Source organism: Adiantum capillus-veneris, chromosome 23, assembly GCF_014529385.1.
Source record: "Adiantum capillus-veneris isolate H3 chromosome 23, ASM1452938v2, whole genome shotgun sequence".
NCBI classification, from domain to species: domain Eukaryota; kingdom Viridiplantae; phylum Streptophyta; class Polypodiopsida; order Polypodiales; family Pteridaceae; genus Adiantum; species Adiantum capillus-veneris.
Genome location: NC_140953.1, coordinates 101,822,087 through 101,848,892, shown reverse-complemented (window position 1 = coordinate 101,848,892; position 26,806 = coordinate 101,822,087). Strand labels below are relative to the sequence as shown.

General features: G+C 40.4%; 1 non-coding gene and 1 pseudogene across 1 annotated transcript; both read right to left on the bottom strand.

Moving 5' to 3' along the window:
- Window positions 1-26,806, bottom strand: part of LOC147428254 (uncharacterized) — a 54,367-nt pseudogene that overhangs the window by 18,931 nt on the left and 8,630 nt on the right.
- TRNAM-CAU (transfer RNA methionine (anticodon CAU)) lies at window positions 12,147-12,230 on the bottom strand. Its single transcript is given in 2 exon segments — window positions 12,147-12,182; window positions 12,193-12,230. It is a non-coding gene; the product is annotated as a tRNA-Met (tRNA).

Here is a 26,806-nt window from a genome sequence, read left to right as displayed (position 1 = left end):
CCTTTCAAAAATCCCTCCTTTTGAACTCACGTTATACATTAACATGATTACATAGTGCACCCCCCGAGGTATTGAGCTTGGCGGAGAAGATGGAGACCGAGAACTGAACGGTGAAGAAACTCTATGCACATGCTATACACGATTATGGGTTATCTCTTAGAGAGGCAATGCAAGTTTTTCAACAAGACTACTTGGAGAAGGCTTTTTTGGGGTGGAAAACAACCATACAAGCCACACACAACAGAGAGGAGCATCCACACTTTGCATATATTGTGTGACGCCTATTATATAGGTATTCAATTATATTGAGTTTTATTGGGGTATATGATTTATATTGTATGTTTTGATTAATGGAATCAAGATTGTAATTTGTAAATGATGGCCGTAAACCCTGAAGAAAGATTTACGTAATCCATATCTCGATCATCCAAGCGATGCATTGTTGGAGTCTAAGAGAGAGGAGAGTGGGATCTATTTTGACAAGTGGATAGAGGAACTCCATGGTATGGATACATGGAGAGATTTTTAATTGTTTTATGAGACTATGTCGATGGCAAACTCCCTGAAAATAAGCGGAAGCATACAACAGCAAGTTATCTCTTCCAAAGTGGTTTTCAATTTTGTATAGTGCCCTCATTGTTGTCAGCATTACATAATCATCAATCAGTCTCTTGATGCCCTTTCTCCTATCATAGCTACGCGTTGTCCAAGCCCAAAACCAATACCTACATGACCATCAAGTGGAAAGAAGACGGGACGAGTAGTCACTGAAGAATTGGAGGAGTTTTCATAAGAGCAACAGATTGAAAGGTGCGAACTGCAAGATGGTGGATCATATTCTGAGCGGGGTGACTACGAGTGACGCTTGGAATCACGTAGGTTGAGATCCAGGGGTTCGATGTGTACCACATCCATTGTTACTGAGACAAATCCAGGGCAGCCAACCACTTTCAGTGAGGCCTACCAAACCACTTTCTTTCATTCCACTACGCAAAAAGACAACTAGAAGTCAAGGCATGATGAATTGGTTCTTTACCATTGATCACATTTTTGGATGTGAGGCAGTTTTGGCACACTTGGACATGGACATGGCAGAAATTGTGATTGTTGGAGTGGTTTTACATAAATCTTGTAGTCCTCGCTAATGTAGACTATCTTCGAAAGGTGCTTATGGACCCAAAAAGTAGCCTTGAGTGAGTTTATGACGCTTTAATATATAATCAGGTTTGGAAACTCTAAAAATTTTCTTGTTGTGAATGATTCGGGTGTACCATTGTCATAATAATCAATATCTAATTCTCCTAAATGATTTTCTCATATTAAACTGATAATTTAATGTGGGGAAGTGCCAGGGGAGAAAAAGCTAGAATATTGGTTAAGCTAGCAAACCGGCCACTGTAGGGGTCCAAAGGAGGGAAAATAGGGATCCAAAAGGGGGCCATCTGCAAAAGAGCCATGTGCAACAATGGGCCAAAAAGACCCTAAGGTTCAGCCCATTAAGACTTCCAAAATGCTAAGGTTCCAAAATTCAAAGGTTGTGTCCAAAGGTCAACCCTAGGGGAAATTGGATGCTTTGTGTGTGACCAAAAAGTCTTTTCAAATCCCTACATAGGAGGGGGCGAGCCTTGGGAGTAGGCGATGAGAGAGAAAGTCACACACACACACACACACACACACACACACACAGGCTCCCTTAACACAAAGGGAATTAGGGACACATGTCAACTCCCTAGCCCAGATGCCCACAAGGTGTGCCCAATTCCTATTGGATGGCCTTGGAGGTGGACCAATGAGAATTAAGCTAGAGTAAATCTAGTTTAATTAATTTAAAAACATGCAATAAAAGAAACCAATGAGAATTAAGTCTCCTAGAAGACTATTGGGCAGTCTCACAAGGGGTCCAATGAGCATTCAGGAGCCCAATGGCTTGCCTGATTCCTATTGGCCAGGAGGCAAAGGGGTCCAATGAGAGTTTAGTTTAATTATTAAATTACCTAAAGCTCTCACAAAAGGGGAAAGGGGGACACATGTCAAAAGGCTATCACTTATGCTGCTTAATGGTCATTGGTTTGACTTGGGGAGGGCCAATGAGGCTGGAGCAAGAGCAAATAGCAAGAGGGCTCGCCCAAGAGAGAGAGAGGGGGCCGATTTTTGCAAGGCATTATCACACACACACTCACACAATCTCATGTGTGAAGAAAGAGAAGACTATCTCTTCCCAAGCTTTAATGGAGAGCTCATCACCTACTCCAAGCTTGTGAGATAGAAGCCTACATCGACACACTCTTGGCTTGTGGATGCAAATCCAACCAAGAGCCAAGCTTCAATGCATGCTCATCTCCTCTACCAAGCTAATTACTAAGCTAAAGCTATGCTAATATGAGTGATTATGTAAGGAGATGTACATCTTTCTCGTAAGATACTCCTTCCTCTTAATCTACTCTCATACCTTGCTAGCTCTCACCATCTTCGAAGGTGTGTGAGGTCTTGGGTCTGAGAACGGGGATAATTAAAGTTGTTTTTGCTAAGTGTTTTGCTTAGTGCATGAAGCTTTCATCTTCATTGCACTAGCTAGTCTTGAAGGAACACAAAGAATTGTATTGTACAATGTCTCTCTTGATGGGAGAAACCATAATACAAAGCCTTTTGGAGGGGGGAACGGCTCCATGAAAATCCAGTCCTCAACTGTTGTCAATAGCTTAATTTCTCTCTCTTTTGAAAGTATTGTTGATGCTATCTAACTAGGTGTTATGCTTTTTGTTGTTCTCTCCACCCAAGCACTCTTGTAATTCTCATTAGGAATCTATTCTAATGAAATGCCCACTATGTTCATGTTAATGTCCGCTACACGAGTTATTAGGCCATTAAATGTTACATTGGTATCAGAGCACAAGGTTTCTCTTTTCTTGCTCAAGAAGGGAGGTCCTCAAGCTAGCTATAAATGGTTGCTATTATTAATTGCCTGTGAGTAAGTAGAATAGGGATTTTTCAGCCTTGCAGTGCGCCTGCCTTCGTGCAGTTAACGGGGCATCACCGTCGAGAGCTATGGTCTTAATAGTGGAGTCCTACGGGGCTTGCCTACGGCTTAACCACTATTGAGCTATTAGAAGCTTGACAGGATCCGGTGTTGTTTTGGTGTCGAAAGACCCTCTCTTCTATTCCTTGCAATTAATGGTATTCGAGCCGCGGGTACAGTAGCTTGAGTGCTTTTTCTAAAGGGGTAAAGAGGAGTAGCAACTAGGGCTTGAAGTGCCAAAGTACACCTAAACAGTTTACACCTAAAAGTTGTTAGAATGGCTGACAATAGTAAAGAGAGTGAAATTAATGTTGATAACTTTGATTTTGCTCATGAGCAAGCTACTAATGATGCTTCAATGCTTGTTAACTATCTTGTTTCTAGGCTTCAACAAGCCATGGGCAATCCATCTCTCCAAAGTGAAGTGCAACGGCAGCTTCGTGCTCACGGGATTCTCCAAGCTCATCACTATGACGAGAGAACACCTAGGAAGCCTCCTTGTGAGACTACCAAAAGAGGTCTCTCTCCGATTCGGGAAGAAGAAGAGAATCCATATGAAGGGCTCAAGAATTTACTTCTTGATGATGCATCTCCTTCCCAAAGGAGAACTCAAGAGCCTCCACCGAAGGAACGAGAAAGAAGTGAGTCTTCCGCCACCTCGGCGGAGATGGCTCCATGAAGACGGCAAGCTAAACGCTCTCCATCACCACCAAAGCGGAGAAGACCATCACACTCTTCTCCACGCCATAATTCAAAGAGGGATGATAAAAAGCAAGAGAAGAAAAAGGCGAGAAAGAGGACACCCTCTTCTCCATCTTCTTCATCCTCTTCCTCTTATGAAAGCTATGGTGAAGACGACGAAGATCAAGACAAGAAAAAGGCGAGAAAGAGGTCACCCTCTTCTCCACCTTCTTCAAATTCTTCACCTTCTGAAGAAAGTGATGGTGCAACCTTTGAACCATCAAAAAGAAGAGGCCATAGGAAATCCTATGCCGCATGGAAGAGGTCATCCAAATTAAAGAAATTTAAAGAGGGAGGGAAGAGCATCTCTTTCCTTACCTATGATGGCACCTTTGGTGCTACGGACAAAGTCTTGGCCTTTATCCAGCAATTCGATGCGGCATTTGGAGATGAGGGCTTCACGGAGTCCTCTAAGCTACGCCATGTAGCTATGCACTTTCAAAAGTCCGCCAGACAATGGTGGTCTAGCCTACGAGCCAACGGTGAAGCTCCACGAACATGGAAAGCTTTAAGAGCTTCCATTATGAAGCAGTTTTTGGCCACCGATGCCAAAGACAAAGTACTCACCGAATGGCGAAGCTTAAAGCTCTCTCCCAATGAATCCATCCATAAATATGTAGACAAGTTTTGGGACATACAACTCAAAGCCACTGTCTTCAAAAAGTTGGATTTTGGAGAGCAAAAGCAACAATTTTGTGCGGGCTTAACCGAAGAAATGGCGGAGTATGTCAACTCCCAAAGGCCACGTACCATATCGGCGGTAATACACCATACTATGGTGGCCTCTCGAATCAATTTCCAAACAGGGGCTAAAAGAAATAATAAGCCATCGGAAAACAAAGGTTCCAATGAGCCTAAGGGGAAGGACAATGTCCAAAAGTCTCCTAAGGGCAACTCCAACAAAGCTAAAGAGAAGGGAGTTTACAAAGGTAAGAATAAACTCTCTCCTGAATAGCTTGAGCGTTATCATAAGGATAACCGGTGTTTCAAGTGCAGCGAACAAGGGTATGCGTACCGCGCTTGTCCCCAAAAGAACAACCGCCAAGATCCTCCTAGAGCTTCCTTGGTTGAAATCCAAGAGGAGGAGACTCACCAAACTCATCACAAAGGATCTCCAATATGCCATTCTTGGGGAAAGGTAAGAGAACATGATGCTTTTATTCTCTTTGACCCTGGTTCTACTCACAATTTTATATCTATGGAGTTAGCCACCAAGCTAGGCATACAATCCTACGAGATGGGAGATGTCCTACCCGCAGACAGTTCCTTCAAGGGGAAAGAAGATTCGGTCACTCCCTTAATTGGGAAATTGAGGCTTCATGTCCAAGGCTATGTGGACAAAGAGGACTTCTTTATCTCTCCTCTCAAGAATGAGGATGTAATCCTAGGGGCACCATGGTTTGACCGCCTGGCTGCTGATGTTAAATTTCCTGAAAGGAGAATCTCCTTTAAGTTCAGGGAAAAAGACATGTATATAGATGCTAAGAAAATGGGTAACACTATCCCCATTGTACATACACCAGCTTTCAACAAGTCAATAAAGAGCTCTATTTCCGTGTACATGATTTTTGTTAAAGATTCTCAAAAAGAACCTAATGCTTTAGCAAAGGAAAATAAAAGTAACCAAAAGGAATTAGAGTTATCCAATTTTCTCAAGGGGTTTCAAGATGTTTTTATTGACGACATCCCTTGTGAGCTACCTCCTAAACGAGGTAATGATGACCATGCAATTGAACTTCTTTCAGGAAGTTCACCGCCTAACAAACCTCCTTATAGAGTTTCACAAGCTCAACAAGAGGAGATTATGCGGCAAGTGCATGAGTTAGTTGAGAAGGGCATGGTTAGGCCTAGCTCATCTCCATTTTGCTCACCTGTGCTATTAGTGCAAAAGAAAGACGGCACATATCGTATGTGTGTCAACTATAGAGCACTAAATAGGATCACTATCAAGAATAGGTTTCCCGTTCCACGGGTAGAAAACCTATTTGATAAGCTACAAGGATCAACCTACTTAAGTAGGATTGACCTAAAAAGTGGCTATCATCAAATAAGGATAGTTGATCAAGACATTGTAAAGACCGCATTTCACACCACATTTGGTCTTTACGAATACATTGTCATGCCTTTTGGCTTGACCAATGCACCAGCCACATTCAACCGCTTGATGGAGAAGCTGTTCAGGCCTCATCGAACCTTCACTGGAGTGTTCTTTGATGATATTATCATCTATTATAATTCATTAGACGAACACAAGCAACATCTCCAGGTAATATTTCAAGTTTTGAGAGAGAATAAACTTTATGTTAATCGAAAGAAAAGTAAATTTTTCTTGCAAGAGATTCAGTATTTAGGTCACATTATCTCTCAAGATGGCATCCAAATGGATCCATCAAAGTTAGAGGTAATAAAAGGATAGCCTAAACCAAGGAATCTTCATGAACTAGGAAGCTTTATAGGTATGTGTGCATACTATAGACGCTTCATAGAAAAGTTCTCACAAATTGCGGGACCATTACATGACCTAACAAAGAAAAAGCGTTAGGTATACATGGTCTGCTAAGGAGAACAATGCTTTCGAAAAGCTTAAAGAAAATCTTATCTCTCAACCTGTGCTTACACTACCGGATCTCTCAAAACCATTTGAGGTCCAATGTGATGCTTGTGGTGATTGCCTTGGAGCTGTTTTGCTCCAAGAAGGGCATGCCATAGGCTATGAGAGTCGAAGGCTCGACCCTGTTGAGCAAGCGCTAGGCATGTACGAAAAGGAACTCCTTGCAGTTCTACATGCCTTAGACTCATGCAAGCACTATTTATTGGGGACTCCTTTCATTCTGCGAACAGATCACCAAAGTCTTAAGTACTTCATGACGCAGACCAAGCTCTCCGACAAACAAATGAGGTGGGCAAATTTCCTTTCGCAATTTCATTTTCATATTGCTCACATTGTTGGCAAGCATAATCAAGTAGCAGATGCACTCTCAAGACGTCCGAAAGTGAATGCGGTTTCCATAGAAACTCACAATGATCTATCTTCAATGATAGAGGAGTACGCTATTGATTCCGATTTTAGAGATGTGATTTCAGCCCTTGCATTAGGGAAGAAAGAAGAACCATTTACTTTACAAGATGGTTATCTTCTCTATGGCAATAGACTATGCGTTACTAACTCACTACGTGAGAAAGTAATGTATGAATCTCATGCTCCACCTTATGCGGGGCATAGAGAGATTCAGTCTACCTTAAAGGGAATTGAAACATATTTCTATTGGCCTACCATGAAAGTGAACATACAAGAGTATGTTTCTAAATGTGTGGTATGCCAAAAGACAAAATTTGATAGAGGGAAGCAACTTGGATTGCTTCAACCCTTGCCAATCCCTAATTCACCATGGGAGAGCATATCCATGGATTTCATCTTTGGATTGCCTAAGTCTATCCATGGGAATACGGTAATATGGACGATAGTAGATAGGTTCAGTAAACAAGCTCATTTTATACCTGTCAAAAAGACTATCAAAGCCCATCAAATGGCAACCCTCTTCATTTCACAAATTTTCAAGTACCATGGCTTGCCAATGTCCATAGTGTCGGATAGAGATCCTAGAATGACCAGTAATTTCTGGAAGGGTCTCTTTGAGAATTTAGGGACAAGGCTAAACTTCTCTTCGGCCTATCATCCACAAACGGATGGCCAAAGTGAAATAGCTAACCTATCCATTCTCGATCTACTAAAAGCCTATGTAACGGAAGTAGATCAAAGATCCCAATGGGAGAAGTACTTACCCTTAGTGGAGTATGCTTACAATAACATTGTACATACTTCCACGAGAAAAGCACCTTTCGAGGTAATTGAGGGAAGATCAAAAAGTCCCTTGCTACTTAAGGTACATGGGAAGATCTTCGCTGCAGATGAGTATAGCCGAGACCTACAAGAATCTTTTCAAAAGATTAAGGATGCTATCTCTATCTCATAGCAAAGAAAAAAGGCTACTGCTGACAAGCACAGAAGAGCCCAAGCCTTTAAAGAAAATGATTGGGTCTTGTTAAAGTTTCCCAGGGCTCGATTAAGGCACACGACAGGCAAGAATCCTACGGGTCACCAAAAGTACTATGCTAAGCTAGCAAAAAGGTACTATGGTCCCTTCCAGATTCTTAGGCCAATCAATGAAATGGCCTATCAACTCAGGTTGCCCAATCACTGGCTCATACACAATGCTTTCCATGTGAGCCTATTAAAGCCTTACAAAGGAGAGCCACCTCAAGAACCAACTATTGAAGACCCACCGGAGATCGAGGACCAAGAGGAGATGTTGCAGCCTGAGTCCATTCTCCGACATGAAGACAAGGTATTAAGAGGCGGTAAGACTATCCGATGATATCTTATTAAGTTTAAAAATTATCCTTTTGAAGATGCTAGATGGATGCAAGGCATACAATTAAAGGATAACCTAAACCTTGTCAATGCTTACAATGCTTCCCAAGAGTAAGCAAATGTACAAAATGTTAAAAATGAACAAAGTATTTTTTGTCTTATAAGACTCTCTTTTTCTTTATTGTGCACAAAAATGAAGTAGTATGCATGTTTAGATCAAGTTTGTGGAGACGACGTCTCCCAAACACCAAGTAGAGCTTGTCACTCTATTATGGAAGACTGATAGGACTAATGTGCAGACATGCTTGCAGCAGCCTCAGGCTCTCAAGCGCCAAATGGACTAGTCATCCATTGTGGAATGATGTCGTAGGCTAACATAGGGATCCTCTACCCGCTAACAAAAGGACTCGTGAATATGCTTTATCTTCTCTACACCATAGTCGAGGACGACTATGATTTCAAGAGAGAGGTAATGTCATAATAATCAATATCTAATTCTCCTAAATGATTTTCTCATATTAAACTGATCATTTAATGTGGGGAAGTACCAGGGGAGAAAAAGCTAGAATATTGGTTGATCTAGCAGACCGGCCATTGTAGGGGTCCAAAGGAGGAAAAATAGGGATCCAAAAGGGGGGCCATCTGCAAAAGATCCATGTGCAACAATGGGCTAAAAAGACCCTAAGGTTCAGCCCATTAAGACTTCCAAAATGCTAAGGTTCCAAAATTCAAAGGTTGTGTCCAAAGGTCAACCCTAGGGGAAATTGGATGCTTTGTGTGTGACCAAAAAGTCTTTTCAAATCCCTACATAGGAGGGGGCGAGCCTTGGGAGTAGGGGATGAGAGAGAAAGTCACACACACACACACACACACACACACACACACACACACACACACACACACACACACACACACACACACACACACAGGCTCCCTTTTCACAAAGGGAATTAGGGACACATGTCAGCTCCCTAGCCCAGATGCCCACAAGGTGTGCCCAATTCCTATTGGATGGTCTTGGAGGTGGACCAATGAGAATTAAGCTAGAGTAAATCTAGTTTAATTAATTTAAAAACATTTAATAAAAGAAACCAATGAGAATTAAGTCTCCTAGAAGACTATTGGGCAGTCTCACAAGGGGTCCAATGAGCATTCAGGAGCCCAATAGCTTGCATGATTCCTATTGGCCAGGAGGCAAAGGGGTCCAATGAGAGTTTAGTTTAATTATTAAATTACCTAAAGCTCTCACAAAAGGGGAAAGGGGGACACATGTCAAAAGGCTATCACTTATGCTGCTTAATGGTCATTGGCTTGACTTGGGGAGGGCCAATGAGGCCGGAGCAAGAGCAAATAGCAAGAGGGCTCGCCCAAGAGAGAGAGGGGGGGCTGATTTTTGCAAGGCATTATCACACACACACTCACACAATCTCATGTGTGAAGAAAGAGAAGACTATCTCTTCCCAAGCTTTAATGGAGAGCTCATCACCTACTCCAAGCTTGTGAGATAGAAGCCTACATCGACACACTCTTGGCTTGTGGATGCAAATCCAACCAAGAGCCAAGCTTCAATGCATGCTCATCTCCTCTACCAAGCTAATTACTAAGCTAAAGCTATGCTAATATGAGTGATTATGTGAGGAGATGTACATCTTTCTCGTAAGATACTCCTTCCTCTTAATCTACTCTCATACCTTGCTAGCTCTCACCATCTTCGAAGGTGTGTGAGGTCTTGGGTCTAAGAACGGGGATAATTAAAGTTTTTTTTGCTAAGTGTTTTGCTTAGTGCATGAAGCTTTCATCTTCATTGCACTAGCTAGTCTTGAAGGAACACAAAGAATTGTATTGTACAATGTCTCTCTTGATGGGAGAAACCATAATACAAAGCCTTTTAGAGGGGGGACCGGCTCCATGAAAATCCGGTCCTCAACTGTTGTCAATAGCTTAATTTCTCTCTCTTTTGAAAGTATTGTTGATGCTATCTAACTAGGTGTTATGCTTTTTGTTGCTCTCTCCACCCAAGCACTCTTGTAATTCTCATTAGGAATCTACTCTAATGAAATGCCCACTATGTTCATGTTAATTTCCGCTACACACAAGTTATTAGGCCATTAAATGTTACAACCATTGTCTGGTTGGAGGATAACCTTGTCGCTCGACATAACTTATAATATTTGAGAGAGAGAGAGAGAGAGAGAGAGAGAGAGAGAGAGAGAGAGAGAGAGAGAGAGAGAGATTGTGTGTGTGTGTGTGTGTGTGTGTGTAATGACTTAGGTGTATTTTTGTGCTTGTGTATGAGTATGCATGAGAGAAAAGAGAGATATTTTTGAATAATAAATGTTTGATCAAGGTTTATTCGCAAGGGAAAATTTCTATGAGCGAGAGAGAGAGAGGGTGAGGAAAAAAAAGAGAGGATTCTCAACCCTGATGGAATTTCTCAGCGGACTCTCAAAAAGCGCTCTTCGGAGAGTGCGCGCCAGAAATATACATCCTATCAACAATACTGACAAAAGGATGGGGCTCTAACTAGGAAGTATGCTTTAACTTGGAAGTAGATACACAATCCCTTTTCGCACTTCCTTGCATAGAAATTTCTTTTTAATCCCTCTCACGACCTACAAGCCATATTATCTAGAAAGTAAAATTATGACACAAAAAAGAAAAAAATGAATGAAAGAAAGAAATAATCCTTGCCAATTATCTAAAAAACAACAGCTATAGGCAAATCTATCTATTCATTCTGTAGATCCTCCTTTAGTTGGTGCAATGTGCACATGGATCTTATCTTGAATGTGGCCAGGTGTTCACTGCTCATCCACACATCAATGTTTTGGACGGGGTTCTCAGTATAATCATCCATTTTTTGATTTAAAGGGACCAATTCAAACCCCCAGATAATGCATCTGGATCCATACATAGTAGGACAAAAGAAAAGAAAACAATCATAAGAGCTGAGTAGCAAAAACAAACAAAAGCAAAGTGGAAAGAGCACTCAATAATTTAGTGTATACTAATACGAATCTCTTACATTTAGCTATGTGCATAGAAACGGAGGTGAAGCTCCTTGTGCATATAAACATGATGCACTAGTGTCGTCTTAAATCCAAAAAGCGTGAAATCTTTCACTCTTTCTTCTTGGTTTTTGTTCTCTCTTATAGTGGCAGGGTTATTTGAGGCTTAAAAAGGAGGAGAACCCCATCAAGATATGTTGATAGTAAAGGAATGTTAGAAAAGCACAAAAGAACCATACAAAACCCTACATGTGAAATAGAGGCATATGAGTTTTTTCATTATAGTTCTTTTAAGCCTAAGGAGGAGGACCATGATTACGATATTTGGAGACTCTCGGCTCGTAGGGGGCATGTTGTTTTCTATAAAGAGTGGATTCCCCAGCGTTATTGATAGAAAGAGTGGGAGGTGTGTGAAACTGGTATGGAACGAGGACTTCAATGAGACACCTATACAAATTCACATTTGAATTGGCTAAAGTTGTGAACCGGTAGACATGCCAAGGTAGAGGAGAAAGGTAAGGGAAGCTCTAAAGTTTTCAATTGAGCACTCAAGGTCGCGGTCAACCCAGCATGCAATTTCAAGAGACCTAATGTGCAATTTTATCATGTGTGTGCTTTCCTTCTACGTGGATGTCACATCCAATGCATACAATCTATTATGCATTTGCTAGTACATAACTCAACCTTTCATGTGACGCCACAGCAAAAGCGAAGGAAGTTCTTGCTGAATCTCGATCTTTGAAGCAAAATAGTAAAAGAAGCCACAAATGTCAAGGAATGTTCTCACTCCAGCAAGACTCTTTGAGTGATTGTGACGGTTTTTGATGCGTTCGACCATCGTGGCTAAAGGTAGTGGTTGGTTGTGTCGCTTTAATGAATGGCATTTGCATGACCTTAATAAGGCTTATTATATATACTACTAGCTACCACATGCATACTCATTTGAATTTTTTGCCACCGTGCCCTACTAGCTAACATGAGGGTTCGTTCCAGGAGGAACAAAAACACTTGGGGTGAGAGAGGCTCGAACTCTCGACCTCAGGATACCTCAGAGCTATGAGACCTACGCGCTAGCCAACTGCGCCACCACCCCTGATGATGTCGGCAAGCCGCTGTTATAATAGACATTATATATTCACTTAATACGTGAACGCGGGGCCCCGTCTGAGAGAGAGCGCGCGCGCGCGAGAGAGAGAGAGAGAGAAACGTGAGCACCATGACTGTCCAACAAAGTATGCAACTGTTCTGATTTTGTTGCCAGCCCATGCATGTCACATTGTTTCTGCAAAGGTTATCTCATAAGACACAAACAAATTGGCGAATGTGCGGTATGGTATGCGTGACTCTGTTGGAATGCAAGTACATTATGCATGGCTGACGAGACACGGGACGACCATTTTGCAGACGAAGATTCTTCACATGCTCAAAGTGGGTGGTACAGATTCACAGAAGGCGTCTCTTCGTACAAGTTCTGTGAAATCTTCGCCAGCTGGAGATCAGACAAACGGCCGGATCAGTGGTCGACACACGACGCCAACTTAGCAACATCACATGCTTCCATGTTTCTGCTGCCTGCTGCTAATTACTTGGTTAGAGCCTCGACTGAACTTTTGCCTTGCCTGCAAAGGACAGTAATAGCTTTCTGGAATTCTTCCACCAACGATCGATTCTTCAGAAGTGGGCAAGTTACCCCCGCTTGCAAAAAAGAAAAGGGATGGCCTTTGGGCCTTTGGCGCCTGTGCATAGATTTGTTTGCTGTAGCTATAGCCACGAGGATGGGTGAGATAGATGCTTGAGCACATCTATGAACTATATTTGAATCCAACAAGAGAGAAGGTCCATCAAATTTTGTAGCAGTGCACATTTATTGGAATTACCTTAGTTTCCACTCTCGTGAGCGCCTTTTTGCCATATTGTGCGGTCTTCCACCAAATGTCTCACACAGATTGACCCGTTGGCAAATTTTTACCAGATCTTGTCGTACAACGTGATGGAGCAGTGTTGGTGCAACCTTCCAATGAGGCAAGTAGAATATAGACCGCCAGGGCCAGGAGGGAGAGAAGAAACATACAGGTCTATGAGGAGATATTGGCAATTGATCATGCCCTTTCAAGTTGGACGCTAGCTGCATGATATTGTATATTGATGTTGGCCAGCGCTTCTGAAAACGTCGTCCAATGTTGTGCTATTTTTCTACACGCACTGAGCTACCATAGCTATAGATGCAAAACAATTTTGAACACACACCTACATGCAGAGTCTCCTCATGGGAAACAATCCGCAACTTCGTCTACGTCATTCCGCCAACTTCGCCTCCCTTTCGCTCACTTGCGCGATCGACATGGTGCAGAAAAGGGATGGTACAATCAGCACAAGTCTCCCATATTGAGGATTAAGGAGATGAGAGAGAGCATCTGGGTCCGAATCTAACGAAAACGAGGATACCAGAAAACATGTTGCATACCAGAAGGGGTAGCTAGGTATGTTTATATATAAGAATGACATTTGAACCGAGCTGTGCGCCATGCCCCTGCCAATTTCCATAGGATGAATATGGACAGAATCTTCCACCCTGGTCACAGAGATCTTCTGGGCGCCGGATATCATTGCACCCCACGATACCAAACCACGACTTTCAAAAACTATCTTTCATGCTGCCAGTACATCTGCTATACATATCAACAAGGGTGCTTCCAATGAGTCTGGCCTTAAATCTGTCTATGATAAACATGTCCATCATCGTGGTCTGCAAAGCTTGCTAGCAATTATGCACTCCATGTCACTACATTCACAAGGAGCTTTAATGGACGTGTTTCTAGATAGCAAGTTAGAGTACATGCTCAATAATTCTTAGTTACAAGTAGGAGTTTTCACATTTAATCTAACAAGTAAGCTAGCAATTTTCTAATTCATCTAGCAAATCACAAACTCCTATATAGTAACTTGCTCTTGGACGTGTTGATCTAGTAAGTTCATATAGTAAGTCATAAACTCCTATATAGAAACCTGTTCTTGGATGTCCTTATCTAGTAAGTTCATCTAGTAAGTTATGAACTCCTATATAGTAGCTAGCTCTTTGGCATCCTCATCTGGTAGTTTATAAACTCCTATATAGCAAAGGGTGTTTCATCTAGTAATTTACCACTTACTATGGATCAAGTAATTGTAGTAAGTTTGTCTGCCCCTAATTTCATTTTAGTAAAAATTCATTAAGCATAGTTAAACAACTAATTATTGACAAATATCATGGTTACTCGCTCGATCCTCAACTAAGTTTCTTAATTGATATATTTGTTGCTAATATAAATAAGGAAACAAAATAAAGTCTCATAGTTGTAGACGAAACTATAAAAGGGAAGGGATCAAAACATTTTATATCTCACACACTCTATCATTGATCTGCAAGTACCACAACTGCACACATTGTCCTTAGAGAGGAAAAGATATTACAAGATGATGGAGATTATTGTAGATTTTTTGAACAATTTATGTTATATTCATCCAAATAATTAATGATACAATTCTAAACACAAAGTAGATCACAATCTATACAAAAAAAAAACATCCAATTCAAATGTAAATTGGATACCCTACAAGTACAGTCCACGTTGTGTTGATTATTTAAAAGTCTCATTAACTTCTCAAAATATGTCCATAAGCTTGGGCAACAAGTGTCAAGTTATAACTTTATATCTTCGATATTGTGCTAGAATACAAGGTCAAAATATCAATGTGGAGGTGTATTTAAAACCTAGATTTCTTCAGAGTTTTCAAGAAGCTGCTTTGTTGATAACACCAATTTAATTAGGCGTTTTGGGACTTATTCAAGTCCCATTTTAAAAATGAGACTTGAGCTTTGCGCTTTTATTGGTTACTTTGAACTATAAACCATACAATCATACCCTTTGAATAAGACCAAATTGTTATTAGAACACCAATTTAGGTTTCATTTTCAAAAGGGTCCCTGCAAGGTTAATCTTATTTGACACTTTAAACTATCTAAACACACAAAAAAACACCATTAATCATAAAGAAAACGTCAAGATAATTTGCACCTTTTCAAGTACATATCTTAAACAATTCATTCAAAAAAAAACAGTGGATTATTTCAATGCTATGACTCTAGAAGATCTTATCAAGTGCTGATTTTTTCTATTACAAAAACATGAACTGTCGTGTTTTCTATTCAAATGTCATTGCTAGTTATTTGAACCCTTTGTTAGGGATTCACAAAAGCATTTTATTCATTTACTAAATGCAAGATACCAGACATCCTTATTGATATTTGGAGTTACACTTTGCAAACTTTATCCCTTCTTTTATCACAAGAAGTACATAGGCTTCAACACATTAGTATGGTAAGGATAACAAGCTCGGTTCTATATCAAACTGAGGGTGAAAGAGAAAGTACATAAATGATCACAAGGGCGCTGATGAATTTAACTAAATATTTTCTACAATGAGAAAGCAGTTTCTCCATTTGGGTATGGTTTGTGCCATCTTGCCAGCTTGTGATGATATACTCTATTGACCAAAGAGACACTTGGATAGCATGTGGTCAACTTCATTTTTTTATTGGGTCTAGCAACCATAGTGTTGTGTTTGTGGGTCCTTAATAAGCTGTTTGTGATGTTATTGTGGCTCATGAGGTTTCTCTTGTATTTCATTGAAAAATCCTTTCAGTTTTAGACATGTTATTCCACACATCCACATTATATTTTAGAGGTTCTTGCCATCAATTTGATGCCCAAATAGATCTACCTCAATTCTCCTTTGTACATGCAAACTTCAAGCTACTCATCTAGACCTCGTCTACAAATGTGAAGACTAAACCATTAGTTCATTTTTGTGTCACGCTCAAATTAAGATCTAGAGCATTATTCAAAAACTTCATTACTTCGTTAGCGTAGGAGGTAAAATCGCAGCACTGCGCTCTCATTAACCCATGTGGCTACTCTATTAAAAAAAAAACACTGCGATGAAAAGCTCTAAAAAGAACTACGACTACACCGTCAAAAGCTACCAACTGCCAAGTGAATTTAAAAAACAGCATTCTACGTTGCTCTCAGCAGTAATGCGATCTTCTCCACAAGTAGTTCGAACTTCGCAGGTTCCCAAAAGCAGCGCAGAGCTTTGTCTGCAGGTTTGTCTCTGGCCACTGTTTGAGAGAGAGAGAGAGAGAGAGAGAGAGAGAGAGAGAGAGAGAGAGAGAGAGAGAGAGAGAGAGAGAGAGAGAGAGAGAGAGAGAAGGCTATGAAGCTAGTAGCATCTTTTGCTCTCAGCAGCAATTCGATCTTCTCCACAATCAGTTTGCAAGTTCCCAGAAGCAGCTCAGAGCTTTGTCTTCAAGTTTGTCTCTGGCTACTGTTTGAGAGAGAGAGAGAGAGAGAGAGAGAGAGAGAGAGAGAGAGAGAGAGAGAGAAGGCTATGAAGCTAGTAACATCTTTTGACGCTCCTCCTTTCAACCAAAGCCATCATTGCAACACGCTATAATTTCCGCACACACATATACTCACAGGAGTAACTGCTACATGAGGTTGAGACTTCTTTCTAGCTAGTACTGCAGGAAGTAACAGCATTGCTGGATGTGGGTCTACAGATTACCCTTCTCTTTCCATTCTTTTCTTCTGTGCTCCAAAATAGTGTGCATTTACCCTAGGCTTAAGCAACTTATTAGGAGGTTAATTAGCAGCTATGGCGTGGAAGTCAAAATCCAGATGCAAAGTGAGGGCCTATCTCCAGATACAATCACCTACGCACAGGCGCCTGGAAAGCATGTGGCTCTGTCGTGCTTTTTTAATCGTTGCAGTAAAAATCTAGATGCGAGGTGAGGGCCTCTCTCATGATGCAATCACCTACGCAGGCATAGATGCAATCACCTACACAAGCATCACATGTCACAAGCTTTTTTAATCACACGTCGATCACAAGCGTTGACAACTTTCAAATCTATCATGCTCCCTATCAGGTGTTCTGTTTGCAATGTCAGCAGATGTGAAGCGAGGGCCTCTATTTAGATGCAATCACCTATGCATGTATCTTGAAGGCATGTGGCCCTATGCAAGAAAAAAGATGTTGTGCTTTGCACTCTCTTGATCGATATGTATTCTAAATGTGGTGTGCTTGAGAAAGCACAAAAAGTGCTTGAGGAGCTTCGTGTCCGGCATGTCTCTCCAGATGTAATCACCTATGCAGGCATAGACGCAATCACCTACACAAGCAACACATGTTGCAATTTTTAATCACACGTCGATCATAGGCGTTGACGACTTTCAAATCTATCATGCTCCCTATCAGGTATTCTGCTCCCAATGTGAGCAAGCGTTACATTAGGAAGGTTACATCCTTCTGTGACCAAGAGTAGAAGGGTACAAAGTGACATTGATTTTGATGTCACACATAACATCACAAACCGAACAGAAGATCGGCATGTAAAAAGAACTGAAGAGTCCAGTAGTGATGGAAGGAAGGATTTCTGTAACTGTTCTTTTTATTGCTATGGCGGGCGGTTTGTGCATACTTCAACCTTTTATCAACACCAAATTCTTTCAAAGAGATTTGGGAGCTTGAAGCTCCATTTTGGTTTAGATGTGCCACATGTAGCACCTTCCTTGAGTGAAGGTCTCAACGTGGAGGAAGGGCAAATGGAAGATTCAAATGGCGGTGACCATCATGTAGATGGTGATGACCATTTACAGGCTGATGCTAGCGTGCAAGATAGTAGGGAGGAAAATGAGGAAGGGACATCTATTGTTCTCTTTGAACTAATAGAGAGAATAGTAGAACTTCAAAGTTTATGGGATGAACATAAAATGCCGATAGGTGTTCAAGATCAAATGCTAAGTCTTCTGTTTGGTGACCTTGGTGGAGCTAGGGTAAAGAACTACTCTTCAAAAAGAAGCTAGCTAAATTGTTGGTTCAGTTGCCAAAGACATGGGAAGGTTAGCTTGGAGGGTGCAAGTACCCGCGTGTTGGGATCAATTCCAAACAATGCTGAGAGGTTTGGGGATGGTGACCCCCTCTCGTTATCGTATTTGTACAGGAAGTAATGGAGCAAAGCACGCACCCGAACTTCTTTACCCAAGTATAGAGGACAACTTTGTAGGAGAGGTTCTAAGGTGTGTCTGTTCAGGTGCTTCAAACTCCAAAAGGCTTAAACGTGACTGTATTACTTGCTGTGAAAAGTCACATTATGCACAAAGCCAAGAAAGTGAATGCTTGCTTTTGATTATATTGCAATAGGACCTCAACTGAAGCTTCTTACAAGAAGTAGAACTTTTTGTCATGAGCTATTGAGTTTGTGGCGCCATAAAAATCAATGGTGTCAGGGAGATGCATTTTCTACGGGAAGGCATATAAAGAACTTTTGGGATGGAACAAAATTCCAAGGAGTGAAGAACTTTTGGGACCCATTGTCAACATATGAGCTGCCAATTGTTTGCTCTACACCTGGATGTAAGAAGTCTTACACGACTTTTCCCTTTGACAAACACTCTCAAAAACTTGAAGATGCATGGGATGCTGAGCGAGCAGTGTACACTTTTATCTGCTCCGAATGCAAGGAAGAAATCAAATGTGAGAAAAGGTTGTGCAAGGTAATGATGTCTATCTTCCTCTTTTTCTTAGCAAAATGTACACTGAATGTCCTTACTCACTCTTATTGTTGGTGTGCATAAGCAGGGTGACCCTAGAAATATAGCTCTCTTGTTGCATTGGGACGGGTTTCAAACATCAAGAACCACACAAAAAAGTTGTGGGGTTGTGGAGATTATGGTGCTCAATGCTGGAAAACAAAACTCTATGGATATCATGTCAGTCTTGTTTATTCCACAAAGCTACAAAAATATTATTAAGTCTTCCTGTGATGTCTTCGGATCATTTCTGAAACCATTAGTGGATGAAAGTTTAAGGCATGAAATTTTCTTTTATCAATATACAAATTAATCTAAATAAAATTTAATATGCATTAAAAGTTCAAGCACTCACATGCGGCCTATTTGAGCAAGAAAACGTGTTGTAAACGTCCTCGAACCTGCAAAAAACGTACGCACACAAACACACACACCATGCAGTTAAACCCTAAACCCTAAACCTACAAGTAAACTTGAAAACAATCTCACCTTAGAGCTATGGAGTAGTCCATGAGCAAGATTAGCACCTCCGACAACTTGTTTCGCACCAGACCTGCAAGAGGTGAGGAGGAAGAGAGCAAGAGAAAGGCACAAGAATAAGCGAAATGTGCAAGGAAAGCCCGCAGGTTCATTTTTTGCAGGGTCCGACGGTACAAAAATCGATACAGGCATCGGAATAGGTGTCGAAACAGGCATCGGAACAGGTATCGGTAGACCCCCTCGAAAATTTAAAAATGAAAATTTTTTAAAATTGCATCTCCCTCCATACTTACCTACACATATATCAACGCCCGCCGTTGGCGTCGGTAATTTGACACCAGAATTTAAGTGACCTCTTGAAGTGTTCTCATTGACCAGACGCTATATGAAGTAATCAAACATGCTACGGTAACATGCCAAGATAGTAAGGAACCACCAAACTCGTTTATAAGAAAAATTAAATAAATATATACCCTTAGTCCGGTCCTACCAAAGTGACTCCCTCTTACTCCTTTTAGCAAAAGATACTAGGAGATAAAGCAAACATACAAACAACAGATCATGACTATGTTCGCAGACATATTGTCCATGTCCAAAATAACCAGAAAATGTAATAACTAGGTGTTTTATATTTGAAAATAGAAGGTTATATTCAGAAATAGGTAATTCTACAGAGTCCTACAAAGAGCCGGTAACCATATCCACCCAGCTATGTCATCCACTGATTAGAGGAGTCATAAGTTAGCAGAATTACATTAGACATCCGTAAATAAGAACATAGACACCTATTTATGCTAAGGTATATAGCCTCAGCCAAGAAAACCCTATGATGAGCTATACCTACTAAACAAGAGAGAAGGTCCATCAAATTTTGTAGCAGTGCACATTTATTGGAACCTTAGTTTCCACTATCGTGAGCTTTTTGCCATATTGTGCGGTCTTCGACCAAATGTCTCACATAGATTCCGTTGGCAAATTTTTACCAGATCTTAGCAAGTCTTTGTGGTGCAACGTGATGGAGCAGTGTTGGTGCAACCTTCCAATGAGGCAAGCAGTCCGTGGCATCAATAGATTGCCAGGGCCAGGAGGGAGAGAAGAAACATACAGGTCTATGAGGAGATATTGCCAATTGATCACGCCCTTTCAAGTTGGACAAAAAGTTTATACATAGATGAGTATATAATAAGCAACAGAATACCTAAGCAGGTATTACGCTCATTTTTTATAGGTCTGTTACTTTTCCTCTTAACAAATTCAGCAGGATTAAAAGACAAATTATCCCGCTTTCAAAAGAAGCGTGTAGTGTATTGTCCAATAAAGGGAGAGTGAAGCTGAATTTTCATGTTTAAAAAGCGGGTTTTTTTAAGAATAGTTTTATCATATATAGAGAGGTAGGCTGATTGTTAACACTCAATAAATCCTCCATGAATCTAAACGTGTTATTGAAGACTAAAAGTTGTTTGGCCTCCTCATTTTGTTTCATTTTTTAACACAACCATTTGTATTCAAAAATTAATAAGTATAGATTGCACATTATTCGTGAGCAGGAGAATCCCATAGGTATTCCCATCTTTTGTCTACAACAATTTGGCCCTAATTGAACAAAGCAATTTTGCAATGTCCATTTAATTACCATAGAGTAACTTTGTCAAAGCACAGCGCTGGCTTTTTGATTGAATTTTTAACCCAACAAGGTGTTCTTACCAGTGAGATCTTTTCAAACCCTTGTGTTTTTTTGTTAGAAAAAGCCAAGTTGATAATCTCATCTAGCACTCCTAGAGGGTTGAATAACCTGAGAGAGGAATGTTTTCATAACATTGTGTAGTATCAACGGTGAAGATACAATAGATATCCGTAGGCAAGTTGATAAACACCGCCGATGAATTCTTAGCAAGCCAGAAAGTACAACACTCTATACCACTGAATCTTTTAAGGTTTGTTCTTCGTTTAGCACAAAGATTGCAAACCTCTGTCATGACTAGGTTCAGGCAGGAAGTAACATCTTTTGTAACACAAGAAAAATATTGTTTGAAGCATCAAAAATCCATCGGAACTTTTGTTTGTGTTTTTTAAAAGTCGGGAACAACACGGGAAGCTTACTTGAAGTTTCATTGTATCCCATATTGTCCAAATCTCTCAGCAAAGCTAAAGCCACATCCTTTAGTGTTTCATTTGCCTTTTCAAATTCATTTCCACCCAACCTTACCAGGGCAGCTTCATAAACAAGCTTCTTACAAATAACTGATACAATGTTGGCAGCTTTATCGAGACCGACTATAAACCAATCACAAGTCACCTCATGGCAGTTTTGCATAATTTTTGGAGTGACCCAAGTAGTATCCAAGCTGAGCCATTTATCTGGCAAAAGACTAACCTTTTGAAAAAAGACCGTCTTAAGTTTTTGGACAAGATCCTGTAGGATCTGTTGCTCCAATGGGAGCGTTAAGGCCAAGTCAGCCAGACAGTCCAGTAGTGCGGACAGTGCCATTCTAGAATTCAGAGGCTCTACAAGTATATGATTCAAACCCATTACAAGTAAATCTCGAAGAGAAGAAACCTTAATAATAATTAGGTTTGTCGTACAGACATGTACACCAAGTATACCAAAATCCTTGCAGTATGCGGTAATTTTTTTGCATTTACATCTTAAAATAGGTTCATGTCTCAAAAATTCATTTGATTACACAAAACACTTAATAGGGTCAGAATATTTCCAACCAAACACCACATTTTCAATCACAGAATGATTACCATATATCAAATCAAAGCATTCAACAAAAATTGAGTTTGGTGAAAAGAAATCCAAAATTGTATTGGTGAAATGACAATGAATGGAATTTGCACTACAATCCCCAGTTTTGCTTGGTAGAAAGCGCCTCCCGATCTCATTGACTGCTACCAGCACAATCACATTTCCAAAAGATGTTTAATAGGCAACCCCCGACCCCTTCCTCTTGTAAAGCTTCTAGACTTTCCTCTTCCAAAACTGGAGTCAGCAGACGAAGAGGGGGTAAGAAAGGAAGTAAACGTGGAGTTTCGAGTTAAAAGTGTGTTGGGTCTTTTTTGAGAAGGGGACTCATCATCTTCAAAGTTAGGTTTCAGAAGACCCAAAATAGTTTTAATCCCTTTGTAAGAACCATAAGTGGTAAGAAGCATCCCGGGTTCATTTGCTCCGAGCTCTTTGAGCATGTCAACCATCAATATACAAAATTGTATGAAGGCAATTTGTGCCAAAATTAACTCCTTGGCTTGCCCACCTAACCAAGAGCAGATGAGAGTAAGATGAAAGGATGTAGGCTTTTCTGGGAATGTAGATTCTAGATTGTTGATTGCATACCAAACTGCATGGTCGAACCATATAATGCTAAACTCACATGACGCTTTAGGGTCAAGAAATCTGCAAGCGCACTTAAGATGCGGTCTGTAAATATTCCATACTAAATCCACATAATAATCAGCATTGTTTTTTCTGAATTCCATGAGACCTTTGGTTCTCGCATAAAGACCTGCAATAGATGTACACTTCTTGGAAACTAGAAAATACATGTTGAACGGAGCCTTAATAAGCTCTCCTTTGTCCAAACATTGCACTCCTTTGAGTATCTTTAGCCGAGAATCCTACATTGTAGCAGCTGGTAGATTTGCCAAAAAAAACCGAGGTCTCTATTGAGATAGGAGCCAGAAAACCTTTATTAGGGAGTAACCAAAGTTTGTGCTCCACCCCTAAAGATTCAACCTCCACTTGTCGTATAGGTAGAAATGGGAAAATTCTGGAAACCTCAGGTACCAATTTCAAAAGCGAAGTCCCACTAAGAGAACATAAATCTTTCTGAAAACCTCTTTAACAGCTTTCACAGCAGCACATCCCTACTGAAAAAAATGTTGGTAGGTGGGAGAATCAGAATAGTCAGGGACGTGACAAAACTCGGGCTGAGCCCACACTGCTTTCTGAGAAGGTTAGCAAGTTCAGCACCATCCAAAGAGAACTTAACCAAGTCCTCTTTATGAGCTTTAGAGATAGTTGGAATATTAGAAATAATGTCGGTAATAACTTAGACACTCTCCTTACTGTTTTTAACCAAAGTTTTGACCCATTTGTCAAAGAAGACTGTGTGAACCAAGGAGGTAATAGGATTACTAAACAAGGCCACAATGAGAGGAGATGCTTCCGCATCTTGTATGCATCTAAGAACCAAAAGTGAAGCTCGTGAAAGCCAGGCCCTAATACAAGGAAACTGCCTCATGGAGGCATAGTTAGATATGTCCCAGAAATTTGAAAGGAAATATTATAAACGGAAGAATCTAAAAAAACAAACTATAAAGATAACACTGTAGTGTAATAATCTCGTAGCAGCCTCAACCTTCAACCGGTCAAAAAACAGTCATAATGATCATGTGAGGCTAGCCCCTCCTAGCTCAGACAAATTGTATCATCAGAGCAACCTGACCTAGCGCAATACTAGGAGCCTGTTCCTGATCCAGTGGCAAGATTGGATCTAAGTACAATTTGTGTGTGTTTTAGTTATTTACTTATCTTACCCACAGACGAACATATACAAATTCAAAGACCAAGGTACCCAGATAAATACAAGGTTTATTGTACAAAATAAACTTAGATAGCATGATTTTGTACAAATGAATAACATCAGGTTGGTACAAGTCACCATCCCAAAAGGTAAAAATTCCTTCACAAACTTCGAACCAGCAACCAATCTTCCAAATAGTAAAGCAACCAAAAAGCTGAACCAAAGAGAGTAGCCCTCACCTGCACCCATAGAAACAACATAACATTCTGTTAGCATTGGCTCTATATGTAGGTGATGCACGGGCATCCTAGTTGTTATCCATGCCACAAAGGTACAACTTTTTTGTACAAGTGAACTTATCATTGAAACGGAAACTTTCAGAGACTTTGGTAGCCAATTACATCATCATAAACAAAACTTCAACACCTAAAAACTACCAATGATTAACATTAGACGAAATCTATGCTAAGGGTCATATAGTTTATCTCCTTATTTTTTCAAGTTCTATTAAGAAAGGCTCTCTTCCTCGAACATGCCATATTCTTAACTGCAAAAGAGGCCACATATTTTGCCCTAGCCGCTTTAAGCTTTTTCGAGATCTACACCCTCTTGATAGGATCGACTATAGTGCTCATTCGAGCAGTCAGCTTATACCTTGGTATATCCTGATAACAATAGACGAATATTTCCGGATTTATTAGCATCAAAACCGTCATATACACACTCATGTATACAAGAAAACCCTGACATGTTCTGCCATAATAGTGAGCAACAACAGCAATCCGAGGAGCCGGAGATTCTCATTAATCAGACGCTATATGAAGTAATCAAACATGTTACGGTAACATGCCGAGACAGTAAGGAACCACCAAACCAATTTGTAAGAAAAATTAAATAAATATATACCCTTAGTCTAGCCCTACCAAAGTGACTCCCTCTTACTCCTTTTAGCAAAAGATACCAGCAAACCTACAAACAATAGATCATGTCTATGTTCCCATACATATTGTCCATGTCCAGAATAACTAGAAAATGTAATAACCAGGTGTTTTAGATTCGAAAATAGGAGGTTATATTCGAAAATAGGTAATTCTATAGAGTCGTGCAAAGAGCAGGTAACCATATCCACCCAGCTATGTCATCCATTGTTTCAAGGAGTCATAAGTTAGCATAGTTACATTAGACATCCGTAAATAAGAACATAAACAACTATTTATGCTAAGGTATACAGCCGCAACCAAGAAAACCCTATGCTAAGTTATACCTGCTAAACAAGAAGGATAATTACCAAGTTATCAATACAAACCAAAAGCAACCCCATATCAACAACATAAATGGTAGCGGTGCCTTATACCAGGTTAAGCAAAAAGTACTCACCCGAAAAGAATCTACTCAGCATGTCAACTCAAGACATTCCTAGGAAAAACAACTTAGCCCAAACAGATCATACCAACACATATACATGAAGGCAGGTTTTCTCAACAGATTCTTTCATACATGTTATCAAACAAGCTTGTGAGAAGTTTTACCATACCAAACAACCCACCAATCCAATTCTCAATAAACCGTCTTAGGTCAAAACCCAAATGAGCCTTAGGTCAAAACCCAAAATAAAGCTAATGAATTTAGAGTATAACCATGCCAACCCAGGAAGAATCCAAAAGAGTGGTCATATCTACAAACCAGCAAAAGTACTCAACCAAAAAGAGTCTACTTAACATATCTTTCCAATGTATTCATCAAAAAAATAATTTAGCCCTAAACTGATAAAACCAGCACATGTACATGAAACCAAGTTTTCATGAAAAATATTCCTTAGTGCATGTTCATCAAACAAACCAGTGAGATGTTTTACCATACCAAGCAACCACCAATCCAATTCTCAAAGAATCATCTTCACCTGATATAATCTCCAGCCCCTTAAGGTGGTTACTCACAACCATATTCGTTTTATCATGAAAAAAACCTAGCTAGACCAGTCGCCCATCCAAATCGCAAGCAAACTCATGTCATAAGCACATCACAACACATTTAGAAGTGTCCATAAGTTCTCAATTACCAAGCAAAAAGGTATTACTTTCAAAATTTAACCCATCAAGCCAAAGAACTCCACATGAGAAGAAGCCAGAAAATGAACCTCCAAAGCTTGTTGCTTATCTTTCCCTTTAGCCATAGTGTAACACACTCAGAGTACAGTCACTCAAACAACGCTACCTCAGTTGTTTATCTATGCTTATCTTTCCCTTTAGCCATAGCGTAACACACTCAGAGTACAGTCACTCAAACAACGCTACCTCACCACAACAACAACTGACAAAATGTATAAAAGCCTGCTAAGTGAGGAAAACCCTCACCTTTATATAAGATTGAAGGATCAAGGTTGAGAGTAAACCACAGCTCGTACAACCAAATGTAGCTCCACCGCTCATCCACAACCAATCATCGATTGGAAGACAGTTTGCAATAAATGGGACTATGTGTAATGCCAACAGATGAACTCGAGAATAGGGCGGAATCAACTCCCAATCCAGCTCATCGCGCGTAAACATACAAGCAAGTAAAACCACCAGCTTCGGCACCTAACTCTACTTATACACCAAGCCATAATTTAATACCAATTAAGTGAGACCAACATTATGTAAACCCAAAAAGGACCACATACATGTGGCCATGAAAAAGGTCCAGGGCCGGCAAAAAATTCCATGTAATTACAAGTTGCACAAGATGTGAGCTAAGCAAGCCCATGAATAAGGTAAGACTAAAAATTTATCCCATCCAAACGTGTGTGTGTGTGTGTGTGTGTGTGTGTGTGTGTGTGTGTGTGTGTGTGTGTGTGTGTGTGTGTGTGTGTGTGTGTGTGTGTGTGTGAGAGAGAGAGAGAGAGAGAGAGAGAGAGAGAGAGAGAGAGAGAGAGAGAGAGAGAGAGAGAGAGAGAGAGAGAGAGAGAGAGAGAGAGAGAGAGAAATGAAATGAAATGAAATGTTATATTAACGTCTTCAAAAGGCCATAGTGACCTATGAGACCGGAAAGTT